The following is a 16,369-nucleotide window of genomic DNA, read 5'->3' on the forward strand; positions in this document are numbered from 1 at the left end:
AGTAACAACTTAGAGCAAAATTAAACGCCCAAATTAACCATAATTTATCGCAAAAGATAACGCTCACAAAATATACTAAAAAATCTTGAGGCCACTTAGATTAGATGTTAGTCTCAACCAATTAAGGTGGCAACTAAGGACAGCACTTTATTCTTCAGTTGTTCTGTGAAGGTTTTAGATGAAAATGCTGCAATGTTACTTTTTTACGTTCTATATTCTTCAGATTCCGTGGCGCGAATTAATATAGCATAGCAGGACGAATCCTGACACAGTTCCGGGAACCTTTATTGACTAAACAAAAATAATTCCTAGAAAGGACACTAAATGGTTCGTGAACCATTCAGAAATAAAATCAGATCAAGAATTTGAAAAATATATTAAAAAAATTGAATTGGCGCAAGTGAACAGCCAATCACAATCGAGACAGCTAATTTTTGCTCAAACACAATTTCCTCACTCCTCTAGTTTGAAATTGGGGTTACAAAGATTTCACGCCACAAAAGCACTCGTAATTTAAGTCCACTTCCTGTTTCGGCGTGATCAAAATACTTCTCTAATTTAACTTCAAAAATCCGTGAAATTTTGTGAGATCTTAAAAAACCGTAGCCGGAGGATTTCTGGAAACCACTCGAAGTAGAAAATTGACCATCCTCACTTACCTATTGAACGTCCTAAATAGTTATTTTTTAAAATAATAACAGGAAGAAAAACACCAGAAGAGTAAATCATTAGAAATCTAACTGACAAAAACTGATATAGCATCTGATAAAAATCCACTGTCAGTTGCAACTCCAAAAAGATTTAAACAAAAGCTAATAAGACCTGGTAATGTAAGTAGTTTGTAACAAAATATTATTGATCGACAAGCAATCTAACAAAATGAGTTAACAAGGAGAAATCCGAGAAAAAAAAGGAAATGACGAAGGACAAAATCGAAAAAAATATTCCCCGTGAAGTCATCTATAAAATACCAAAATGCATTTTCCTGATCATTATTCTGAGATAATGTTTAATTACATCTCCTGGTTTACCCAAATTTTAAGGAAAATTATTGAACAACAATTAATATATGCAGAGAACAACAAATTGAAAAATAGAAATTTGTATAATTTATTTCATTTAAATGTGTGTTGTTCAGCTTTGAAGTCTCACCTAATAGCAGCAGCACCTACAGAAAAGCTCTTAGTTAAGAGTTGACCCAGGAACACTGCATCAAGAAGCATAAAACTAGAAGCATATAGGAACACAATAGAATAGCATAAAGCATTTACCTTAAACCCAGCGGTTCTAATGTATTTACCTACAACCCAGCTTAAGAATAAAGAGCGTGTATACTACTACAGCAATTAACAGTTGTAAGCAATAAAAAATGGATTTATGCTGCTCAGGCTTAACTTCAGAGCTGGAGTAAAATTCAAACTATACCCAATAAATTTAGCATGGGCGGACGCTATGATCGATGCTGAAATGACTCAAATCCGGAATGATCATGACCAAAAATAGAGACAGTTTTTGTGAAAAGAGATGAACTGAGATTTCAGAAAAGCGTAGAATCACATTTTACTGCTCCTTGATTTGAAAAGTTGTATATTCAAAACATTAGGTGGATAAACAGGTAAAATCATGTCGCCAAAAAAGCTTTTGCAAAGGCTATCAATTTACTTCCAACTCAAAACTTGTTAAAAGCCGAGACGTATTGAGTTAATTAATCAGTTTTAATCAAAGCAAAAATTTTAAAATCATGATACAGAATTAACATAGTTGAAACAAACACACAAAGTGTTTAAAGTGATTAAAAATTTATTCTAGTTAATTATAATCAAATGTGGCAGCTTTTCAAAACAGTAACATTCTAATACTTCGATGGTAACATAGATTCTGAAATATTTTTAGCACCATTTCAATCAGTGCATATCCGGTTGTCACGCTGTCTAATAAAAATTTGAAAGAAATTTATCAACCAAAATTGACTTTCCACTAAATTATCAACAGAAGTGTATGTTCGAAAAAATTTCAGTAATTTCATTGGAAATCATTTTTTTCATCCTTATGTTTAAACTGTTTCAGATGATACCGATGCGATGATCACTTTAGATGCAAATTTGCAACCTAAAAATTACCCTAAAATTTGCTGGCCAACAAAGAAACAAGCAACTGAAAAGAAAGACTTGCCTTTGCTAAGACTGAAACAACAGTTCAAAAGACGCTGATTACAAACATCTTTCTCCTTGAAACAGAAACATTCATCGGAAAATATATGTAGCAGACAAAAACTAATAAGCAATTATAAAAACGAAAGCTGATAAAAAATTAATAATGATCGGTTTCCAAAAGAAAGTATTCAAAAAGTGTTTCAAATATAAGGGTATTATTCGATTAGTCAAAGACGTTCGTTGTAAATAATCACAGCCTCTGGGATAAACATTACTAAATTCAATAAATATATATTGTTAACAAAAACACGAAAATTGTTAACACTAGAATTTTGCAATGGAAAATTTTTTGAAAGTATTTAGAAAGTTTCCAGAAAACAATTGGTTCTCTTTTTAATCATACAGAACGCTGTAACACAAATTTTCTGTAGGAGCTTATGCTAAGAGCAGTTTGTAAGAATATCTTTGTTAATTAAGACTTCCTGTGTTCTGCTTGAAAAAAAACTTTTGATCAGTTTCAAGTCTGTATTACCCATATCAAAGTTATTCCATTATTTAATCAATGTTTCATGCTCAATTGAATCGAATGGCAAATTTGATAGAAAAAAGAGCCCCTCCAAAAGATTTCTGGATCTGTTCTATACCTTTTGCTAAATAGTGCACACAGGAGCGTCAAATTATGTATTTTTTCCTAAGTCCATATTAAGATCAACATGGTAAAGGATTCTTCGCTCAAATTAAATTTTTTCCTTGAAAAAATCCTTGTTGATAGTACCTCAACTTGATAATGATGGAAACTCAATTAACTCCATTTGAAATATTTTTCAGCAAAAGCTCCGGGTCGATGATTAAAGCTGATTAAAACGACAATCCTTTTAACAAAAACGGTTTCTAGGAATAATGTTTCCTTGCAACAAAACTTAGGTAGGAATAATGCCGAAATGGTTTCAAAAAACAGTAACAATTAAACCCACATCATCAGCCATTATATTTACCATTAAATACCATTAAAAATAACAGAGGTTGTACTTCGAACAATAATTTGCAAATTCGTTTTCTTCACACTGAAATCCCCTAGGAATATTTTCTCAGAGAACTATCTTAACTATACATTTCTGTTTGCACCGACCCATATTTTCCGCTTTACATATACAAGGAGGCTCGTTAATGTGCGTTCGCACATGATATTCCGACCCACGCTCATCTACATTTTTGACTTAACTGTCTTTTGACTTACAATTTTGACAAAGAGATAATCAAAATTAGATGTTTCAGTTTTCAAGAAATCGTGACACAAGCAAACTATTAATTGAATTAAATAATGCCACGCCTCATTACAACGAGATCTGCATTGAAATGACTACGAGAAAAAAAAACAAGAAAAAAAGCACAAAAAACAAATATTTCAGACAAAACCCTAGCTACAAAAATTTAGTTTTACTACACAGCAGATGGGATTTTTCATTAATGAGACTAGCTAACGCGAAATTCAAATATCAATCAACCTTTTGTGAACCAAAAAATTTCAAGTCTAAAAAATCATTAGCTTTTAACGGAATAATTCTTGATAAATTTACTAAAAGTCATAGTTAAACAAAGAGAACCTGTCTTTGGTTAGAAAAAACCATGGGAACGGACTATTTATGCAGAGAAATGCAAAAAATTACGCACAACAAATTAAAAACATTCGAAAAACACAAATCAGTGAAGCCATTATAATCATTAGATAATATCTGAAATTCTAGCACTTTTATTTCAATTTCTATTTATACTAACTCAACCAAAATTACCCTACAGGAATGAACATTTTCAATTGAGCCACATTTGAAAATCTTAGATCTCTTGTTACGCGATTTTGCTAAAGCAGGAGAAAGAGAAACAAACATAAATTTTATGAAGACGCATATTGTCCAACAAACAAAACAACAGTTGGCTCATAATATCAGTAAACATGTAAAATATTTAATTACAAGGAATTGTATTGGAACTCTCAATGATGAGTCAAAGTTACAAATTGACGATAACAACACTAAAAACTGAAAAAAATGAAAAATCCCTAAAATCTTAAAAATGTATAATATTCTAAACTTTAGGACTGTTCCTTATAAACAGACAGCTTTGGGTAACACTAATAAATCGATCCTCAATCACAAGTTTATTACACTGGTCAGCATTTTACAGCATTTTACGGCTACCTAAAGAATAAAAACACAGGCTAACACAGCACTTTTTAGAAAATCGAGAAAAGTGTCAAAGCCATTAAAAATGAACTTTTCAGTAAAAATTTTTCCGCTTTCAATTCATTTTTAACAGCATTGGGTTTCTTCTTTTTAATAATCTTGCTCCAATGAATCCACAAACATGAACGAATATATTAAAACAACGAAAATTGTTGAGAAAAACCGTAGTATCAACGCCATTAATTTTAATAACTTTCAACGGAAGCTAATAATAGGCTAAGATATACCTCGATGAAACAACGAAGATGTTTTTCATCCATAAATTGTAAATAGAACCTTACGAAAAAGTTATTGACAATGAAAACAACAAAAAACACAGTCAAAATTCGAAAAGTGAGTAGAAAAAAGCGGAAAGAAAGTGTCGAAGCCATTCAAACCATTAGCTTTTCTCTGAAATATATATGTATGATCCATTGGACGTCTGCTTTAAGCCAATGCAACTATCAATAATAGAACGATGTGTTAGGATTCCTAAAGAGACCAAAATTACTACAAAAATGTCCAAAAAATTAAAACAAAAGTTTATGAAAACTCGTGCATCGAAGTCATAACACCAAAAGATAGAACAAAATCCGCAAACTAGATTAATTTTGATTAAAATAGAAAAAAGACCTGGTAATTATTCAGACCGACTTACAGTTCAGGAAACAAGGGTTCGATCGTTTAATGTTAAAAAAAGTTCTCGAAAGTCATTTCTAAAGTCTTAAGAGCCATTAATTTCAATAGCATTCAACGGACGTCAATAAATACGCTCAGCTATCCCTCAATTGCAGGACAAGGTTAATTGGCATGCATAGGTGATCAATAAGACATCAAAATAGGTCTTATGACAATGGAAAAATCAACAAATACAGTCGAAAACTAAAATTCTGTGGAAAAGTGCGCGAAGAAATGGTCGAAGCCCTTTAATTCTTAAGCTTTTCTCAGAAAACTTTATCCATGATCCATTGAATTTCTTTTTAGGCCATTGGGAGATCTCAATCTCAGGATACTGTGAAATGATTTCAAGAGGAACCAATAATAAGAAAATATCCAAAAAAATTTTAAGAAAATTTTGAAATCACTAGGCAATGAAGTCATATAACAAATAGTAGGAAGATAAGACCGCTAACCAGATTAATTTTGGTTGCAGTAAAAAAGAAAGAGGTCCTGCCATTACTGAGACTGACTTACATTTCACGAAAATAAGGTTATAATCCGTTAACGTTCAAAAAAAAATTCTCCAAAATTCATTTTTAAAGTCTTAACAGCCATTAGCTGTCCACTCAAAGCCCTAGATAGGTCCACTTAAAGCTCATTAGAAATCCTAATACAGTTTTAATCAATCAGTCTCCAAAAATTTAGTAAGACCTCAAAAAGAAAACCGAAATCTGGTTTAAAGTTACGAAAACTCAAAAGTCGCAGCCAAAAAAAAACACGAGCGATTGCTTGAAAACGAATTTTGGGTTCACTGGGCTTCCTTAGACTGTAAATCAGGTTTGTCATTGACGGAACCGTGGTATGAAGAATGGCTAGTCTCTCGAAGACTTAAGAAAATAAAAACATGAAAATTTTTCTAAAAAAAAGTTCTCAAATAGAATTTTTTTAAATAGTATACTTCCCTATGAGACCAGAACTAGTCTTTTTTTCGCCTTCCTTCTATTAGGAACTCAAAATTGATTCATTTTTTGCGTGAAATGTAATTTTGAATTAACATTTTTATAAAAAAAATATCTTCATTTGAAGAAAAATTACACTAAAAGTGAACAAAATCATGTCAAATATCACGTGTTCACACAAAACCTCAATCCTCGATAACTTCTCAAAAAAAAATAATTTCCAGGAAAAAAAACTTTTGAAATTCGAATTCTACGTTGGACGAGCTTTTTAAAGATGCTACTCACTTTTCTCTACGATGAATATATCGATCGGCCAAAATTGTCTGAACAAAAAAAACCCATTTGAGTATATAGTTCCTCCCCCCTCACAAGGGGGGTCAGAATTAAAAGGAACACTAATATAACGGATTAATAAATAAACACATAACAAGTAGTACACTTCCAAATTACATAAAATTATCAGTTACCCTAGCTTAAATCTGACGGTTATATTTCGAGAACTAGCAAGATTTATAAGACAACTGAAGTTTGGAAGTATTGAGAATTGAATTTATCAATTACACATACAAGCAGAGAACTGAAAAAACTATTGTAATTAATAACAGCACTGGTTTGATGTCACCCTTAGTTGGCTAATCTCAGTAGTTTTTTTTAATAAGCAATGATTGTTTGCCCGAAAATAATGCTAACTTTTTAAATCCCTTGCATATTTCTAACAAGATAACGTCCTCTACTTAAGACGGTTATCTTACAAGAGTCTTGCGAGAAGACGGTTGTCTTGTAAGACTCTGACAGTGGTCTTAAAAAACAACCGTCTGATGCAAGTTCTTGCAAGAAAACCGTCATAGGCTACTTTTTTGCCTGATCTTGCAAGATAAACAGAAAAGTTGGACTATGGTATTTAAGTCAGTCACGTATCTTTTAAATTTTCAGCCTAATTTTGAAATCCACATAATTGGTTTTCATGGGATGTTACTACTTCAGCATTCTATTTTCCAAAAGAAGGAATACTATTGATATGTTGGACCACAAAAAAAGGTAGGATGCTTTTTGGGAAGTGGGGGTCATCGAGTCAGATTTCGCCTCATAACAAAGAGAAACAAAATCACAGAAATATTTTAATGATCTTCGTAGATTTTCTGCAATCTGTTTGTTTTAGTTTGAGAACAATAATTCTAATAGCACAAAGGTCGCAGAGTTAAAAAAAAGCTTTTGTTGGAGTTGCAATAAAAATTTTTTCAAAAAGAATTTCCATGAAGATCCAGGTATATATTCTGAGCAGAGCTCTTTCCAGAGTCTAATCAGTCTGATCAAATCCCCATCCAGACTCTGGATAGTTTGATCAAAACAGAAACTGTTCCCCGCAAAGACTGTTATTTGAAGAGCTCCTCCCAGTTTTAGTTGAAATTTACCAAAGACCACGCTAATAGCTAAGTGTTGTTTGATGTTTTGATCGAAGAAATGTTCATTAAAATTTTCATTGAAGAAAAAAGTTTTTCATTGAAGAAAAAAGTTTTTCATTGAAGAAAAAAGTTTTTCGTTGAAGAACTCAGAAACTAAATTTTTTGAGAACAATACATTATACCAGTTTAATATCAGATAATATTTTATACAATAGTCTGGTTACCCCCAGTGCATGACTCAAGAAGTTCTGGCACCCCAGTGCACTGCCAAATTTATTCTGGTACCCCAAGTGCTCGACCAAAGTAGTTCTTGCACACCTGTGCGCGAATCTGGAGCAACATAAGTCAGTCTGATCAGACTTGGCTTGGGTTGCACACCTCAACCTGGGTACTTCTATCAAGTTTTTTATTTGAAAAAATAATATTTTCTAAAAAAATAATATAGAAATTTGTTTCTAATCGTGTGTCTTTTCCTGAAGTCAAAGTTTGGATTTCGTTGGCAGTATTGCGTAGTTAGGTCCAAGTTTGGCATTTGTGGTTTATACTTGCTTTATCCCGTCTAAAATTCCCAATCGTAGAAATTCATCCAACGTATAGTAAGCCGAGTCCACAAAGGTAAACATGAAAGCGTGCGTTGCTTACTATCTAAGGTAAAATTCTCTTTCGAAAGCGAGCAACTTTGCTCGAAATTGCTTTCTATAACTTATTAGCTGGTCTCTATTAGTTTTAAATCTAATTGAAAAGCTACATTGTTTTTTGTCCCTTTAAAATGATAAGAAAACATCAAGCAAAATCAAAATCAGATTACTGAAAAACAGAGAGTGGAGAAGTCAGTCAATTATTCCGAACTGGCAGAATGTTAAAGACAAATATTGACTACTTACCCCTATTTTGAAGTGTAAATTATGGAATGCGATGCCGCAATTTCCCCCACGTAGGAAACCTAATTGAATAATAGATGAGATTTGGAACTGAGATTAATGAAACAGTCTAAGGAGAACACAAATGTAATATGATGAATCGCATTACAAGAAAGCGATAAAGTGCTAGAACCAACACGATATCAATTAAATTTTGGGCAAGTATCAATTTTCAATTTCAGTTTGGAACCAGTAGTACGGCTATTGAAGCATCAATTCATGGGGGCCAATAACATCAAAAAAAGAAAAGAGGAGGGAGGGGGGGACTCTTCTGAAATGGGAGCAGAGTAAGTGAACAGGTATCCTATATTTAGGAATTTAGAAGTGGCGATAAATTCGACTGGAGGTAAAAATGGCTTTTCAATAGGAAGGTCCTGTTGTAAATTTTTCCTTGTCCTCGTTCAGGGGAAGTTGTGTATGTATCCTCACATAAGTACCCTAAGGATATTCAGAATGCGGGGCTAAATTATGCACGGCATTTTTAATAATCTTCGTTTGTGCTTCGTTGCTTCAACGTTTTTTGACAATATATCTCTAATTTTATGTTGAATTTTTTTTCAATTTTCCTTCTAAAACCTGGGGGCGTTTTTTTTGTATGCGGAACTGAGTAAGCGACATAACGCGGGCGGCTACAGAGCAGTTTGAGCGGGTTCGGGGAAGGGGAGATATTGCCCTGGGGGGAAAGTAAAGGGGTAGCTAGCTTTAGTTTGATGCCTGCGATTTCATATGAAGTGGGGCTAGAAAAGAAAACAATATATACAATGCTTGAGAGGGAATTTACAAGTAAGCCCGTGCGTGTTAAGGATATAATACATACCAGGGCTCCGATGGCACAATGGAAAGGCGTAGGTAGGTTTTAAACATTGTGGGTATATGACGTGTGGAAATAAATTTTTTCCACTGCATAAAATGAAGGAAAAGCGTTGGGAGCTTTCGTAGATTGAGGAAAAGCTGAAAGATTGCCTGTGTTAAATTACGGTGGGATAGTATATATTGAATACATAGTCTTTATATATACACATTTAACAATGCTGTTTGTGGCGTTTTATGTTATTTTGTTAGAGAAAGGTAAAAAAATTACATTTACAGTTTCTACACGCTGTAAAAACTAAAAATTAGCCGAATATTGAGTATTTCAAAAACCTATATTAAAAGGTTCAAACATTTCTGTGCTCTTATAAGCGGAAAAGTAAATTCTGATTGCAAATGTGCGTTGTTTCGTTTTCAATCGTCGCGACGTTTTGATCGTTTAAAGCGCTGAAACGTTAAACTAAATCGAAGCAATTGTTCTAAAATGACGGAAAAAATGCCGTTTAGTTTTTTTGCTTTTAGGTAAATATAAATCGGCTTAGCTTAACCGTATATCATCTTTATTTAAACGCGCCAAAAAATCAATAACGCGAAACATTCAGCTCTGTTTTTGCATGGCATAAGAGTATATAATACACCATTGTTGCTTATTGCACCAATCCCCCCAGCACCCCCCCCCCCCTCCGCCCGGCGCTGGTATGGTACCCCCAGGACAAATATCACCCCCTGTAAAAGCTAAAGAGAGCGAGAGAAAAGGGGGGAGAGAATCGATTGGATTGGTTTTTATGACGTCACGCGCATGCCAAAAAGCAGGAAAAATGACAGGAAAAGACTCTCTCCTTAGGAAAATGAACATTAAGATTGCAATTTGCTATTTTGAAATTAATTCACGCGCGCATGAGGGCAGACGCCAATAAGTTAACTAACGTCATATATGCAAATTCTTCCGCCGCTTCAATTGAAATGCCAACAAAATGCAATGATATAAAAGAGCAATATCAGACTTACAGGCAATTGACGCCATTGACGTCTGTATCTCAAACATCAAAAAATGAAATTAAACCAAAAATAGACATTCCATCAAAATATTGGCAACCTTTAGTATGCTTCATCTGTAGCTTTCAAAATATTCCACTTAAAAATTTGTCTAATTCCGAAATGATTTGTCCACTTTTCCGGATAAAATTTGAACTAATTCGTTTTTGATCTTAATTTAGAAGGCGACGATTATAAGGTAAAATACGCAGGCTAAAATTGCCAAATAGTATAGTCAAATAAACAAATTCGCGAGGCAAAGATATGATTCAGTTCTGTAACTATGAGGATGACACCGAAATGACACTGTCAGTTGAGAATTATACCTGAGAAACCTTATGCTGCTTCAACAAATCAACTAGACCTAAAATTACGAAGCAATGAAATGTTCTTGACTTATTAATTGAGATGTTAAACAAAAAGTCGGAAATTTACGTTTAAAAAAAATAAAGACGTTAATACGTTTCAATCAATTATTGCCGTTTCCTTAGAAATAATTGGTCGAGTTGCAATGCAGAAAATAAAAGTTTACCATTATTGTCAGAATGTTTCCAGAATAATACATTTTTTAAATCGCTCTCCAAAAAGATAATTCTTAACTTGCTAAATGTCTACACTGCTTCCAAAAAAGCAAGCTTACCGATATTGTATCTTTGTTTGTTTCCCATGCAAATTTAAAAAAACGTCAAGTAAACCCCATATGTTTTCACAACTAATGATTTTTTTGCTCTAACGCTACCCTTTGCTCGGCTCTAGATCCATCACAAAGGACTATTATTGCAATTTTGAGTTTTACTGTATTTTCCGTTGCGTTCGCTACATTCTCTTTAAAATACTTTTTGATATTTTGATTGATATCTGCAACAAACTTTGTCAGTTTTCCTTAGAAAAAAGAAACCGCAATGGATTGCACAGTTTTGCCAAATTCAGAGAACAATTAACGATTACAGCTTTTGAAATGCAGGAAAAAAGTTAAAAATAAATTTAAAAGAAGATCGGGTACTGAACCCAAAATCTGTGGTAATTTATTTTGGATAGTGGGTGGCTTGACTGCCCTAATTACCGTTCGTTCGCATCTGATGAGAAGCGAAAGATCCAATGAACAGCTGATGAGCAGCCAATTTCAAAGATCCAATTTTTGAAACTTCTTGCTCTAGACCTGTCGTACGTAGGTTCTTTCTGTACTGATTTATGATTTTGCTAGCCAAAATCCGGTTCGGTTTTGTATTAGAAATTGAGTGCCTTCTTGGTGCAAAATCGCGTATTATTTGGTTTATTGAAAATTTGTTCACTAGAGACAAATTTTTTGCGGTATTTGCTCCGCGAATACAAGCGTCGAATTAGGATTATTGATTCGCTTAGTGAAAGACTAGAGTTTTAGTGCAGCTTGATTTAATTAATTTGCGGAGAAAACGTTAGTTCGAAAGAAATTCAACTGAAAGTTGATTTAAATTGACAAAGAGTGAAGATTGAAATTAAAACTGAATTTGATCATCAAATTGATCCATGCACTAAAATTATGAACAAGACCAAATTAGAAATTGCGGTAAATAACAGGAAGTCGACTGCATGCACAGACTATGAATCATAACAACAAATTCAAAAGGGTTTGAACAATTAATGATGATCTTCAAACATGAACTGAAAAAATTTAAAATTTACAAAGCAAAATGAACCAAATTAAAATAAAGAAAATTCAACTAATAGTGCCAGAAATTTACATTACCATATTTCACATTTCCCCTTGGGCAAATATAAAAAAAATTATTGCAGTTTTGCTGATATGAGAAATCTAATACAATATGGACTGGTTATTTTAAGTTGTAAAAAATATGTGTTTTAACAAGTTTGTATATTCAAGTATTTTAATCAGAATCTGGACCTTTTTCGGGTTCGGCCTCTCCCACAGTCATAGCTGTCTCTTCATAATAGGGGGAAACATCATACTGTGTGGGATAGAGCACAACTGGGGAGCATGTTCCTAACTGAAGTGTGGTGGCTGGGCTTTCTGGATTTTGCTGGCCAGTTTATTGGATTGTGCATTTTTTTCAATCTGTTTCTGTTATGTCAGCTGTCGAAGTTTTTGGCGAGTTGGAGCTCTTTTTAACGAAACAGTTGGCGGACTTGTCTGCATCGAATTCATGCATTCGTCAGATTCAGTAATTGATGGTGAAGTACGCTGTCTTTTGTTGGAAGATTGTTGGTTGATGTTGGTCGTTGTCTTTCTTTGTTGCTCTGCAATTTGCTCTGCGGTTATGGATGTAATTTGTATAGGTGGACTCTTCGGTGCGGATACACATAACATCTTCGGCATGACGGGCATGTGGACAGAGCGCGTGACACATTGGAATGAATCAACGAAACACAGCTTGAGTCGTCCTTAATTCAGCAGTGCTCGATTTTCTTGCCGCCCTCTATCATTTTCCTTCCATCACGAGTATGTTTTTGAAAATAATTCCTCGGTCAATTTATAGGTGGGTGCTTTGAGTCTTCGGTCTACTTATTCTTTGAATTCCGTTTGCCGTTCGGCTATCGTCCAGAATTTTGGTAGGTCTGAGTTACGGATATTTTTATATTGAATGATGTATAACTGTCATTTTAATTACTGACGAGCCAGGTGCTAATAGTTCATGCAGCCCATCCAGAATATTTTTCGATATTTTATTCTTCGGGATTTTCTTTGCTGTCTTCATAGACAGGGAAACTTCAGATCGGGGTAAAAAAAGCCCATTTACGGATGCTGAATTACTCGGCTTTCCTGTGCTGGATCATTATTGCTTCTCTTGTTTCCCTCTTGAGTTAGATTATTTCGTCTTTTCTTGAATTCGATGTGGATTCTGATTCCAATCTCTCATTTGTTTTCTGGGATTAACTCGTCCTATCGAACTGTTTCTAGATCTATACATTTATTTAAACTTGGTTCAAAAGTTAATGTGCTTTATTTTGTTTAATAAGGGGAGTGTTAGTTTTGCGTCCAAAATGAGCTTCAAATGACGAAATGTTTATCGTCTTTTCCGACATATTCGTAGTAGGTAGATTATCGAAACTATTGAAGCTTTTGAATTAAAGTGATTTCGCGCCGCGGTTTTACTACATGCTAAACGACCTTTAATAGTTTGATTTAGCCTCTTGACTAAGTCAACTGCTCTTTGATCGATTATGATTCCAAAATGCCTTAATTTGTTGATCGATTTGACCTTTAACTTAATCTTATCTTTTTGTGCGTGTTTTGCCATTTAATAATAGGTAATCTTGAAGAAATTTTAGAACATTTTGTGCAGTCGCTCTATCAAATGCTTCGAATCTTCTATACATGCAAGTAAATATACTTCTTGGTCTTTCTGGTTGTAAATAGGACCGCCAAAATCTAAATTTCTTCGATAGACAAATTTTTTTGCGGTATTTGCTCCGCGAATACAAGCGTCCAATTAGGATTATTGATTCGCTTAGTGAAAGACTAGAGATTTAGTGCAGCTTTATTTAATTAATTTGCGGAGAAAACGTTACTTCGAAAGAGATTCAATTGAGAGTTGATTTAAATTGACAAAGAGTGCAGATTGAAATTAAAACTGAATTTGATCATCAAGTTGATCCATGCACTAAAGTTTTGAATAAGACCAAATTAGAAATTGCGGTAAATAACAGGAAGTCGACTGCATGCACAGACTATGAATCATAACAACAAATTCAAAAGGGTTTGAACAATTAATGACTATCTTCAAACATGAACTGAAAAAATTTAAAATTTACAAAGCAAAATGAACCAAATTAAAATAAACAAAATTCAACTGATAGTGCCAGAAATTTACTTTACCATATTTCACATTTCTCCTTGGGCAAAAATAAAAAAAATTATTGCAGTTTTGCTGATATCAGAAAACTAATAGAATATGTACTGGTTATTTTATGTTGTAAAAAATATGTGTTTCAACAAGTTTGTATATTCAAGTATTTTAATCAGAATCTGGACCTTTTGCGGATTCGGCCTCTCCCACAGTCATAGCTGTCTCTTCGTAATAGGGGGAAACATCATACTGTGTGGGTTAGAGCACAACTGGGGAGCATGTTCCAAATTGATGTGTGGTGGTTGGGCCTTCTGGATTTTGCTGGCCAGTTTATTGGATTGTGCAATTTTTTTCAATCTGTTTCTATTTTGTCAGCTGTCGAAGTTTTTGGCGAGCTGGAGCTCTTTTTAACGAAACAGTTGGCGGACTTGTCTGCATCGAATTCATGCATTCGTCAGATTCAGTAATTGATGGTGAAGTACGCTGTCTTTTGTTGGAAGATTGTTGGTTGATGTTGGTCGTTGTCTTTCTTTGTTGCTCTGCAATTTGCTCTGCGGTTATGGATGTAATTTGTATAGGTGGATTCTTCGGTGCGGATACACATAACACCTTCGGCATGACGGGCATGTGGACAGAGCGCGTGACACATTGGAATGAATCAACGAAACACAGCTTGAGTCGTCCTTAATTCAGCAGTGCTCGATTTTCTTGCCGCCCTCTATCTTTTTCCTTCCATCACGAGTATGTTTTTGAAAATAATTCTTCGGTCAATTTATAGGTGGGTGCTTTGAGTCTTCGGTCTGCTTATTCTTTGAATTCCATTTGCCGTTCGCCTTTCGTCCAGAATTTTCGTAGGTCTGAGTTACGGATATTTCTAGATTGAATGATGTATAACTGTCAATTTTGATTACTGACAAGCCAGGTGCTAATAGTTCATGCAGCCCATCCAGAATATTTCCCGATATTTTATTCTTCGGGATTTTCTTTGCTGTCTTCATAGACAGGGAAACTTCAGATCGGGGTAAAAAAACCCATTTCCGGATGCTGAATTACTCGGCATTCCTGTGCTGGGTCATAATTGCTTCTCTTGTTTCCCTCTTGTGTTAGATTATTTCGTCTTTTCTTGAATTCGGTGTGGCTTCTGATTCCAATCTCCCATTTGTCTTCTGGGATGAGCTCGTCCTATCGAACTGTTTCTAGATCTATACATTTATTTAAACTTGGTTCATAAGTTAATGTGCTTTAATTTGTTTAATAAGGGGAGTGTTAGCTTTGCGTCTAAAATGAGCTTCACATGACGAAATATTTATCGTCTTTTCCGACATATTCGTAGTAGGTAGATTATCGAAATTATTGAAGCCTTTGAATTAAAGTGATTTCGCGCCGCGGTTTTACATGCTAAACGACCTTTAATAGTTTGATTTAGCCTCTTGACTAAGTCAACTGCTCTTTGATCGATTATGATACCAAAATGCCTTAATTTGTTGATCGATTTGACTTTTACCTTGATCTTATCTTTTTGTGCGTGTTTTGCCGTTTTATAATAGGTAATCTTGAAGAAATTTTAGAACATTTTGTGCAGTCGCTCTATCAAATGCTTCGAATCTTCTATACATGCAAGTAAATATACTTCTTGGTCTCTCTGGTTGTAATTAGGACCGCCAAAATCTGAATTTCTTCATTAGCACTTTTACATAATTTTAATGACGCCCATTTGCAAGACGGAAAAAAAGACTTTAAATTTTAACCCCTATTCATAAAGGGGTTACACTTTATCGTTTTTGACAGCAGATTGCGGTGCATTTATGGCCCATGCGTGGATGGCTATGTCAATCATGCCCCACCTCATTGGATGCGTTGGGTGTATTGCTTGAATATAGGCGTTTTTATGGAGTTGGGTATTGCGATTTTCTCGTCAACGCTGACACAGCCATTTTTTACATGAAGGCCCTTCCAATGACTGTGTATATAAGGAGACATCTGTCTCATCTATTGCCGTTGTCTGTAATGATACAGTTGCAAATTTCCTTCAGTGTGGCGTCTTTTCAAGTCAAACTGGCCATCAGGGTGCGAGAGACGATTTTGGAAAGAGCGAGTTTGAAAGAGGCTCTACAGAGATTGTCCGTGGAGGAGGGTGTATTAGTTACATTGATCGTATCTGTGCCAGGTGTAGAAGGTCTGGTGATATTTTCGGAACTTTTGAAGGTCAGGCCTTATCTGCAAATCTCGTTTTTGTTGATTTTGTTTGACGAATATTGAAATGTTTGAAATTACGTTTAATAGTTTGATTTAGCCTCTTGTCTAAGTCAACTGCTCTTTGATCGTCAATTGGAGATTTGATGGGCTTTATATTATTATGATTCCAAAACGCCTTAATTTGTTGATAGATTTGACTTTTACCTTGATCTTATCTTTTTGTGCGTGT

At 34.4% G+C, this 16,369-nt stretch overlaps 1 protein-coding gene across 3 annotated transcripts in view; it reads right to left on the reverse strand.

The window, feature by feature from the left end:
- LOC142339121 (uncharacterized) overlaps window positions 1–16,369 on the reverse strand; it is a 127,336-nt gene that overhangs the window by 63,991 nt on the left and 46,976 nt on the right. The window contains exon 1 of one of the 3 annotated variants that reach the window (XM_075388861.1): window positions 8,279–9,651. The exons of the other annotated variants lie outside the window; for them this stretch is intronic. The gene's annotated coding sequence lies outside the window, so the exon portion shown is untranslated. Of the gene's footprint in view, window positions 1–8,278; window positions 9,652–16,369 lie in introns of those variants that run through there. 3 annotated transcript variants of the gene reach the window in all.

Source organism: Convolutriloba macropyga, chromosome 5 (assembly GCF_964194025.1).
Source record: "Convolutriloba macropyga chromosome 5, txConMacr16.3, whole genome shotgun sequence".
Taxonomy (NCBI): Eukaryota; Metazoa; Xenacoelomorpha; order Acoela; family Convolutidae; genus Convolutriloba; species Convolutriloba macropyga.